We start from the raw sequence: 11,673 nt of genomic DNA, 5'->3' as shown, positions 1-11,673 counted from the left end.
TGACCTAGGCTGATTCCATAACTTGGCTCTTGTACTTGATGCTGCGATACACATGTGTGTGCAGGAATCTCAGTTATGTGGTGACATTATTCTCTTATGTTTATGTAGGAGGGGATAGCTGGATAATGCAATGATTTGATTTTTAGTATGGAGTTGGATGTTAAATGTCCCCCCAAAGCTTGTGTGTCACAGGTGATGGTGCAGTTTGGAGGTGATGAAAACGTAGGAGGTAAGGGTGTGCCCTTGAAGCAAGTATTGGAACTCTAGCCCTTTCCTAAGGACCCAAGCATTAACTTTTATCTCTCTGCCTCTCAGTCACTGTGAGCTGAGCAGCTTGGCTCTTTCTTTGGGCTTCCCACTGTGATCCTCTGTGTTACCACAAACCTAAACCAATGGGACCAGCTGACTATGACCTAAAACCACGAGCCAAAATAAGTTCCTCCACCTTATAAACTATTTGTCCTGGGCATGTTGTCAAAGCAACTGATTTCTGGCTAAAATACATTCAATCTATTAGTCTAAAGATATGTATCACATTTATCTTGAGATATATAACCCAGGTTCATTTTAAACTTATACTCCTTATGCCTCAGCCTCCCAGATGGGGATATTACACACGTGTGCTGTGTCTGGCTTCTTTCTATCTTAGCAGGTTTATTTAAAGGACTGGTCCATATGGTTATTTGACAGACAAGTCCAAAATCTGTAGAGCCTCTGGCTCCAGGCACAAACTCAGACAGATGCTGAGTCTATAGGCACAGAGCAGAATTTTGTCCTTACTGAGAAAGTCAGTTTTTGCTCTCTGGCCTTTCAACTAAAGAGTGAGACCCATTCACGTTAACGAAGGCTATCATCACTTTTTGTAGTACCAGGGAAAGAATCCAGGGCCTCTTGCATGCCAGGCATGAGCTCTACATACAACAAAGCACATGAAAGCCACATATAGATGGATCTGATTAAATCATTGAGTGCTTTAGTCCATCTAAATTGACAAAATAATCTGCCACTATCACAACTTCTCAATGGGATAGTGTAACAGGTTGACACTATCAGGAAATGGGGGACAAATGGCCATGTCTTATGAACATTGTAGCCCCACATCTCAAGGGACATCCATTCTTTCCATGGCCTGGAATGGTTAGTGGTATTCCAACTAAGTTTTGTCATCTGAGGGGTAGTAGGGAGGGGCTTAGAAAGATGTTTGGTCTTTTCCATCTAGGAAGTGTGGAGAGGCAAGATCATTCCTCAGTCACTCTTGGGATCTATCAGGTTTTTACCCCAATATCTGAATTTGAGTTTTATTTAATAATAGAACAATATAAGTAATTGCTGGGGGGGAGGAGTTAAGAGAAGAGAGAGAGAAAAGAAGAGGAAAAGACTGAGGGGGGAAGGAAGGATAAAAGAACCAGTGAGGGGCTGGAGAGATGGCTCAGCAGTGAAGAGCACTGGCTGCTCTTCCAGATGACCATGGTTCAATTCCCAGCACTCACATGGCAGCTCACACCTGTCTGTAACTCCAGTTGCAGGGCTTCTGACATCCTCACACAGACATACATGCAAAACACAAATGTACAGAAAATAAGAATAAATTACATATTTAAAAACAAGAATCAGTGAGTCACATGCATTCTTGGTCCACAATATTATTCATCCTCTCATTTAAAAAAGATTCTCTTGTTCTTCTACCTTCCAGAACAGTTCTCTAGGTCCTTTGCAACCCAAATTAGGAACATAGCACATGCCTAAGCTGGTGTTGCTCTCAACATGCTCTCAAATGGGTTTTTCTTGGTTGGTTGGTTGGTTGGTTGCTTGGTTGGCTGGTTGGTTGGTTTGGGTTTGCTTTAAGACAAGGTCTCATTTTATGTAGCACTGTCTGTCCAGGAACTCACTATATAGACCAGGCTGGCCTCAAACTCACAGAGATCCACCTTCTTCTGCTTCCTGAGTGCTGAGATTAAAGGAGTGTGCCACTACACTGGGCTTACTTTTGTTGTTGGTGTTTAATGAAGTTTTGCTTTGTACGTAGTCCAGGCTGTTCTTGAAACTACGATCTTTCTTGTTGTTTGAATCTTAGATGGTCTTATAATAAAGAACCCAGAGCCAGATATTGGGGTGAAAGCTGAAAGATCAGAGAAGCAGAGCAAGACACAGCTACCACGTACTACCTCACCAACTCCACGAATCCTCTGACTGAAATCCTCTGAGTCTTCACCCAAAAGGGTCTCAGCTGAACTGCCTTAGTTCCTGTTTCCTCATATAGTTCCTTATATACTCCCCCCCCCCATCACTTCCTGGAATTAAAGGTGTGTGTGCTTCTCAGCACTGGGATTAAAGGTGTGTGCCACCACTGCCTGGCTCTGTTTTCAATGTAGCCTTGAACTCACAGAGATCCAGATGGATCTCTGCCCCCTCCCAGTGATAGGATTAAGGGTATGTGTCACCACTGTCTGGCCTCTATGTCTAATCTACCACCTAGTTCTGTCCTCTGATCCTCAGGCAAGTTTATTAGGGTACACAATATATCACCACACTTCCTCATGGCTACAAAGGTCTTTTTTACTCCTAAATATTTAAAGGGCATCTGAAATATATTACTTTCACCTGTGTTGTCATGTTTAGTTACATCTCTGTGTGGTTTAAGCAAGTGACTGCACCTCTCTTTCCTCTTCCTTCCTGCTGACTTTCACCATCTGCTGGCTCTTCTCTGACAGGTGGATCTGCCCCAGTGAGGAAAGAGGAGGATCTAGGGATCATGCACTCCCAAGATGCTGAGGCCTTCAAAACCTTCTAAGTCCAGAAGTTGGTCTAGCTGGACTGGGAGACATGAAGAGGAGGGAAAGAAGCATGAGCTACCTCCTCAGTTTCCCATGGTCAGGCTCCCAAGTGAGGACAAGTACCATGAAGAGGGCACTAGAGTGAGAGGACTGAGAAAGAAATTTGTCAGGGACAAGGACAGAATCTCTAGTTAGTGGAAAAATACAGACCCCCAATAAGACAGGGAACTAGATCAGCTTACAGTCAGGTTGCCTAGCAACAGGACATTGAGTCAGAGTCCTTGACCCTCTCACCCTGTAAACATCCTATACAAACATCCTGTTAGCTTGCCCCACCTTATGCAGATGACAGCTTCTTGCTCCCCCCACCCTGCAGAAACTATATAAACCTTTCTGGAAGAGAAATAAAGGGCACCTTGATCAGAATCTAGACTTGGTGTGTTTTCCTTTGTATCTCCTGTCCCTACATTCCCTCCTTGGGGTGGTTGAGAACCCATTGTAGCCCTGCAGGCGGGGCAGAAATTCTCCCTGCAATGGAGAGAATGTTGGGGAGGCCAGGTGTGGTGGTGCAGGCCTGGAATCTTCAGCACTCATGAGTCTCAAGAGAGAGGATCATGAGCTTGAGGACAACTATGGTTACATAGTGAGACCCTGTCTAAAAAATCAAGAGGTTGGGGATGTAGGTATCTCCCCAACAATCCTTTCTATTTGCTCTCTCTCTCTCTCTCTCTCTCTCTCTCTCTCTCTCTCTCTCTCTCTCTCTCTCTCTCTCTGTGTGTGTGTGTGTGGGGGGGTGTACAGGTTGTGGAAGCCTAGATTTGATGTCAAGTGTCTTCTTCTTCCATTGCCCTCCACCTTGTATGGTGAAGTAGGATTTCAAGTGAGCCCAGAGCTCACAGATTCAGCTAAACTTATTAGCTATCTTGCTGTGGAAATTCTGTTTCTGTCTTACATGGGATTATCGAAGAAGGAGGAAGCAGAAGAGGGGGAGACTACCATTCTAGCTTAGCATTTATGTAGGTGTTGGGAATCTAGACTTCATTCCTAAATTTGTACAGCAAGAGCTTTATGCACTGAGCCAATCCCCAGCCCTGTGTGGAAAGGGGATGTGGCTTCAGACAGATGAAGTCTTCAGACGTGGGTCTGGTGGGTGTCTTTGGGGTGGAGAGTTCCCTCTGATGCTTCAGTTTCCTCTTCTGTAAAGGTCATCAGGATGAGGCCATAGAACCATACTTCCAGAATACCAAGAAGCTCAGCAAACATTTTCTACTCCACCACACAGCAGTCCAAGAAAGTCACCCCGTTTGTATGGTTAAGTGTTTTTATTGCTGTAATAAAAAAAAAATCATGACCAAGGCAACTTATGAAAGGAAGGGTTTATTTGGCTTACAGTTACAAAGGGCTATGAGTCCATTAAGGCAGAAAAACATGACAGCAGGCACCAGACATGGAGGCTGGAGCAGAAACTGAGGGTTAACATCTTGAACCACATGACCACCAACTGGGGACCAAGCATTAAAATGTCTGAGATATGCCAGACATCTCATTCAAACCACTATATTAATGTCAACTGTTGGATAATATCTCTTTCTAATTATCACACCATTTTAAGTCACTGGCTTTAAATTGGGCACCTGTAAACTCAAACTTGGGTGACTGTGCCAGGTGGGTGAGTTTCAGGCCAGGCTGGGCTATATAACAATACCTTCTCTCAAATAAGGGTTTTGGGTGTATCTCAGTGCTAGAGGGCTTGCTTAGCATGCACAAGTTCTTGAGCTGTACATCCAAGACTAGGAAAATAAAAGAAGAAAAAAAACAGATAGAAAAGCAACTTTGCGTCCTTGCTGGGCCAGTTGGATCTTTCATTTGTCCCCTTCCTTTCTTCCTTGATGGCAGTCTGCGTTTTCTAGCAAGGAATACAGGGCTCCAAGAGAGAAGAGGCAGGACACTTAGGATCTCTCCACACTTAGCTTCAGAATTAGCATTTTTACAACACGCCTCAGTCCAGAGCAAGTAAGTTCTCCTCTCAGATCAGGTCCACCAGGTGGAGAACAGCCCCACCTCCCAATGAAAGGAGCTGCAAAGACTCAGTGCAAAGGCAGCCTGGGCAACATAGTGAGACACTTCCTCAAAATTACCATTTTTTTCTGAGGAAGAACATCTTTATGTAGCCTAGGCTAGCCTCAAGCTTATTTTCTCTACCCCTCCTGTGTGCTGGGATTATAGGAGCATGTAGATGTAACCAACCGTCTTATTAAATAAGAAACACAGAACCAATGCAAAGAAGAAAGCCAAGAAATCAGAGCTAAGAGCCTTACCGCCTGCTGCAGCTAGCCTCTTCAGCCAAGATACCTCTCCCAAAGGGACCTACTTCCTGTGTGTTTGTCTTTATATAGTCTTTCTGTTCTGCCTTCTCATTGGTTGTAAACTCAAACACATGACTGCCTCGTCACTACCTGTATGTACAGCCCTCCAGGTCTTCTATGGTATTGAGATTAAAGACGTGTGTCTCCAATGCTGGCTGTATCCTTGACCACACAGAGATCTACCTAGCTCTTCTACCAAGTGCTGGGATTAAAGGCATGTACCACGAACACCCAGCTCTGCTATGGCTTGCTATTAGCTCTGACCCCCCAAGCAACTTTATTAACATACAAATAAAATCACATTTCAGTACAAATAAAATATCACCATAGGAGCATGTCACCATGCAGGTACATCCTTATTTCCATTTTGAAGTTGATTAGTTTGTGATGGAGTCTTGTTTTATTGTCCAGGCTGGCACCAAACTGGTGGGTTCAAGAGATCATCCAATATGCGGTCCTATGTTAATCTAAACTGGGCAAAACTCAAGCAGAGAGAAAAGGAGGCCATGACTGCACAGTGTGTGAGGGTGTCAGCTCTTCAGGAACAGCTCTGCTGTGCCAGGAGGGAAGCTCGCTCAGGGCAGTTAGGACTTCTTAGAGGGCCACGGAGAGTGACCGTGCCAGGCGCCTTCAGAATGTCCAATGTAGTGACCAGGGAGCCTTCCGGAGAGGCTGAAGCTGGGGTGGAAGCCATGTTTTCAATGTTTTGAAACTGTTAAGAGTTTGAGCTTTGCTGGGCAGTGGTGGCACATGCCTTTAAGCCCAGTGCTTGGGAGGCAGAGGCAAGAGGATTTCTGAGTCCAAGGACAACCTGTTCTACAAAGCGTGTTCCAGGACAATCAGGGTTACAGAGAGAAACCCTGTCTCAAAATACCAATAAAACATTTTTTAAAAAGTTGAGCTTTAACCAAGTGTGTGTTAGCCCAAAGCCTTTGGAAGCCTGACATTCTGAGGAGGAAGGGGGGAAGGAGGAAAGGATAGGTACACATAAAAATGAAGAATTACGCCAGGCGGTGGTGGCTCACACCTTTAATCCCAGCACTCGGGAGGCAGAGGCAGGTGGATCTCTGTGAGTTCGAGGCCAGCCTGGTCTACCAAGTGAGTTCCAGGAAAGGCGCAAAGCTACACAAAGAAACCTTGACTCGAAAAAAACCAAAAAAAAAAAAAAAAAAAGAAGAAGAAGAAGAAGAATTACTGCCAGTAATAAACCATGGACCAAGTGAGAATTCAGTTGAAAGATTGAGAAATGTCTACAATCAACACACACATCTGAAATATACAAATAATTCCTGAAAATTAACAATAAAAGACATTTGTCCCAAGAGAAAAGAAAAGAAAATCTAGGACAGCATTCTTCACCTTTCACAGGGTCGCCTAAGACAATCAGAAAACACAGATATTTACATTACGATTCACAGCAGTAGCACAATTACAGTTATAAAGTAGCAGTGAAAATAACTTTAATTTTTATGTTTGTGGGGTCATGACAACATGAGGAACTGTATTAAAGGGTTAGGAAAGTTGAAAACCACTGATCTAGGAAGTCACAAGATTCAGGCACAAGAGTTTTGTGTTTTGTTGTGTTTTTTGAGACAAGGTCTTATTTACATGCTATGTAGACCAGGTTGACCTCAAACTCACAAATCATCTGCAACTGTCTCCTGAGGGCTGAGACTAAAGGCATGAGCCGCCACACCCCACAAGCACAAGAGATTTAAGAAGGATTGTCAAAATGAGATTGTAATCCCAGGAGGCAGAGACAGAAGGGTGGTGAGTCCCAGGCTGCATTGGGACATAGGGCTACTAGACTTTGCACAAAAAAAGAGGCCGGGGGCACCATTGAAGTGGTTCAGTGGATAATGCTTACTGCCAAGCCAGGTAACCTGAATTTGATTTCCTGCAAGTTATCCTCTGGCCTCTGCACATGTGATGTGTTACACAGAAACATAATCAGTCAGTCCATGAGAAAAGACACGGCAACCAGAGATAGAGTTTCACTGGCAGAATGCTTGACTAGCATGCATGAAACCATGAAACCCAAATCTAGCATCCCATAAACTATATGAGGTCAAACTGCCTGTAATTCCAACACTTGCAAGGTAAAAACAGAACTATAAACTGATGTTTGATGCCTACATAAGACCATGTCTCAAAAATCAGAAAGTCTAGCCATGCGGTGGTGGCGCACGCCTTGAATCCCAGCACTCGGGAGGCAGAGGCAGGCGGATCTCTGTGAGTTCAAGGCCAGCCTGGGCTACCAAGTGAGTTCCAGGAAAGGCGCAAAGCTACACAGAGAAACCCTGTCTCTAAAAACCAAAAAAAAAAAAAAAAAAATCAGAAAGTCAAGGCTCAAGAGCTGACTCTGTGCTTAGGAATGCCTGTAACTCCAGTTCCAGGGAATCCAGTTTCCTGTTCTTCTAGGGGACCTGAGAGTTTGGGTCCCAGAACTCAGGTTTCACAACTGTCTGTAACTCCATCACTGGGGGATCCAATACCATCTTCTAGCCTCAGTGGGCATGTACACAGCCTCCTCACATATATACATAAATAAAAATGAATTTTTAGAAGAAAAAAATTAGGGGCTGGAGAGAAGGCTGTAGATGAATTTCTAAACAGTCTAATTAAATAGGAAACACAGAGACAAATACAGGGGTAATAGCTGAAGAGATCAGAGAAATGGCAAAGAGTCACTGACTAGCCTTAACTTACCACCATGCTGTAGCTTCCCAAGAGAGAGAGCTTCTTCCTGTCTAACCTGCACTTTTATTACCTTCCTGTTTTGCCTTCTCATTGGCTCTACTTCACTTCACTTCCCCGTCACTGCCTGTCTGTACAGACCTCCAGGTCTCTATGGTTGGTACTGGGATTAAAGGTGTGTTACCACGCTTTGCTGTGTCCTTGACCACACAGAGACTCTGCCTGCCATGTGATCGGATTAAGGGCATGTGCTACCACCACCTGACATCTGTTTTATGGCTGCTATGACCTCTGTTCTCCAGGCAAACTTCATTTATTAACATACAAATAAAATATCACCACAGAAGGCTCAGTGGGTAAAAATATTCACTGCCCTTGCAGAGGACTGGTGTTTGGTTCCCAGAATCCTCCTGGTACCTCATAACTGCCTGTAACTCCAGTTCCAGGGAATCCAGTTTCCTCCTCTGGCTTCTGCTGGCCCCTGTATGTACATGCCATACATAAACTCACGCAGGTAAACACACATACACATCAAATAAACAAATCTTTAAAAACATTTAATGAGAGGAGATTAACTCAGTGGTAGAGTTCTTGCTTGAAGGCATGGGTTCAGTCCCTAGTACTTAAAAAAATATATATGCAGCCTTTTTAAGAAAAACCAAATTGTTTCCTGAAAAGCAAGACCCCAACAACAACAACAGAGAGGAGGAGGAGGAGGAGGAGGAGGAGGAGGAGGAGGAGGAGGAGGAGGAGGAGGAGGAGGAGGAAAAGAAAAAGACATAGGACCAACTACTTTTTTTTTTTGGTTTTTCAAGACAGGGTTTCTCTGTGTAGCTTTGCGCCTTTCCTGGAACTCACTTGGTAGCCCAGGCTGGCCTCGAACTCACAAAGATCCACCTGCCTCTGCCTCCCGAGTGCTGGGATTAAAGGCGTGTGCCACCACCGCCCAGTGGGACCAACTACTTTATCGAGCATGGATTTTTGTTTGTTTTTGTTTCTTTTTCCCTTGTTGAGTGTTGGCAACCACACTGGACCAGTCTTCTACTACTCAGCTAATTCTCCAGGGCTAATACATTTTCAAGTATGACAAAGGAGACTCCTTTTTAAATACATTTATTTTATTGATTTTGGAAGGATCAGAGCTGTGGTTTGGTGTGTGGATACTAGGGCATGCATGTGAAGGTCAGAGAATATCTTTTTTTTTTTTTTAAAGATTTGTGTATACAGTGTTTTGCCCTCATGTAATCCTTCATGCAGAAGAGGGCACCAGATCTCATTATTGATGGTTGTGAGCCACATGTGGTTGTTGGGAATTGAACTCAGGACTTCTGGAAGAGCAGCCAGCGCTCTTAACCCCTGAGCCATCTCTTCAACCCAAGAGAACTTACAGCAGTCTTTTCTCTCCTTCCACCACATGAGGCATAGAGGTAAAACTCAGAATGTCAGGCTTCCAAAGGCTGTGGGATAACACATGCTGAGTAAAGCTCAAACTCTTAATGGTTTCCTCTTCTTACCCTCTTTCATTCAGTTTTACAGTTCATGTTTTTGGAGCTTTAAGAATTCTTAGCTGGGCAGTGGTGGTGCACCCTTTTAGTCTCAGTACTCTGGAAAGCAGAGACAGGCAGATCTCTGAGTTCGAGGCCAGCCTGGACTACAGACTGAGTTCCAGGACAGCCAAGGCTACACAGAGAAACCCTGTCTTGAAAAAACAATAGTAATAATAATAATAATAATAATAATAATAATAATAATTCTTACTGCCAGTGCACCAAAAATGTCTCTTACATCATTTTCTGTGAACTTTATATTTTCATCTTTTTAAAATTTATTTACTTTTATTTTTTTATGTGTATTGGTGTTTTGCTATGGGTGTCAGGTCCCCTGGAACTGGAGCTATAGACAGTTGTGAGCTTCCATGTGGGTGCTGGCAATTGAAACTGGAAGAGCAGTCAGTGCTCTTAACCACTGAGCCATCTCTCCAGCCCCCTTCATTTTTATCAGTCTGGGAGGGAGTTGAGTGGCTGAAGAGCGGGCTCAGAATTGCAGTTGGTTAGGAGGAATGGCTCCAGTGTTCTTCACACGGGCACAGCTACAATGAAGAATAAAGCGTTGGGGACTGAAGAGATGGCTCAGTGGCTAGGAGCTCTCGTGGTTCTTGCAGAGTTCCCGGTTTCAGTTCCTAGTACTCAAATGGTGGCTAGGAACTGGCTACAGCTCCAGCTTCAGGGGATCTGACACCCTCTTCTCACCTCTGCGAGCACTGTACTCATGTGATGTCTAGACATACATGTGGACAAAACATTTATATACAGAAAATAAGATAATCTGTCTTTTAAAAAAAGAATAGTATTTTGTACATTTCAAAATAACTAGAAGAGTTAAGGTATTGTCACCACAAAGAAATGGCAAATTTGGGGTCTGCAAGATGGCTCAGATGGCTGGGGCTGGAGAGATGGCTCAGAGGTTAAGAGCACTGGCTGGTTTTCCAGAGGTCCTGAGTTCAACTCCCAGCAGCCACATGGTGACTCAGAACTATCTTCTGGTGTGGTTCCTTCTTTTGGTGTGTAGGCATACATGCATGCAGAACACTGTATAGGTAATAAATAAGCAAATCTTTTAAAAAAAAATGGCTCAAATGGTAAAGGCGCTTACAGGTGGAAACAGAAAACTGGACTCCACAAAGTTGTCCTATGACCTCCAGATGCACACCTTTCCTCAGCATGCATGCACTCATAAAACATCATACAATGTAATGCTTTAAAGTTTAATTTTAAAAAAGAAATCTTCAGAATAATAGCCGTGCTCTTAGTTGACTTTGTAGCCTTCAGTGTTTGAGATGTAAAGGGAGATTCTGCCCTGTATTTGGAACAGACAAGAATTGTTTTTTATTTTTATTTCTTTTGTTTATTTGGTTGTTCGCTTGTTTGGTTGGGTTTTTGAGAGAGGGTTTCTCTCCATAGCCCTGGCTGTCCTGGAACTCACTCTATAGACCAAACTGGCCTTGAACTCATAGAGATCCTCCTGCCTCTGCCTCCTAAATGCTGGGATTAAAGGCATATGTCACCATTGCCTGGCTGATTTGTTTGTTTGTTTGTTTGTTTGTTTGTTTTTGAGCCAACTTCTTATAAAGGTCACAGTGGCCTCCAACTTGCTGTGTAACTGAGGCTGGCCATGATCTCCTCACTCTCCTGCCTCCACCTCCGTAGTGCTGGGATTCCACACCTGACTGCATTTTGTTCTTTTTTTTTTTCCACATTGTTAGTTTTCTGAACACCTTCCTCCAACCCATTTATCCATTCCTAATAACATGTGGACTGACTGCACCAGATGTTAAGTTTTCAGGTTCTGTGCCCTCCTCGATCTGAAATCCACAGGTCTCCTATCCTATTCTTGTTCAATAGCAAAGTTTTTTAATTATTTTTATAACTATGCTTTTGTAATAGGTTTTAGCAACTGGCAGGTTGGGTTTCCTTCATTTTATTTGCTTACTTATTGGTATGTGTGCATGTATGCACGAGTCCCTTGGCTTGAGTGTGGAGGTGAGAGGACAACTTGCAAAAGTAGGTTATCTCTGTTGTGGGATATTTGATCACACTGTGTAAAAGGCACCTTCTGATTGGCTTAATAAAGAGCTGAATGGCCAATAGCTAGGCAAGAGAGAATAGGCAGGTCTTCCAGGGAGACAGAGGAACTGGAGATGAATCTAGGTGTGTGAGAGACGCCAGGGAAACATGCTCCATGTACATGTCTCACGTACAGAATGCGAGAGAGGTAAAAGCCACATGACAGAACATAGATTAATAAAATCAGGTTAATTGAAGTTATAAGAGCTAGTG

This window comes from Peromyscus maniculatus, chromosome 22, assembly GCF_049852395.1.
Source record: "Peromyscus maniculatus bairdii isolate BWxNUB_F1_BW_parent chromosome 22, HU_Pman_BW_mat_3.1, whole genome shotgun sequence".
Taxonomy (NCBI): Eukaryota; Metazoa; Chordata; class Mammalia; order Rodentia; family Cricetidae; genus Peromyscus; species Peromyscus maniculatus.
This window is presented reverse-complemented; position numbering follows the sequence as displayed.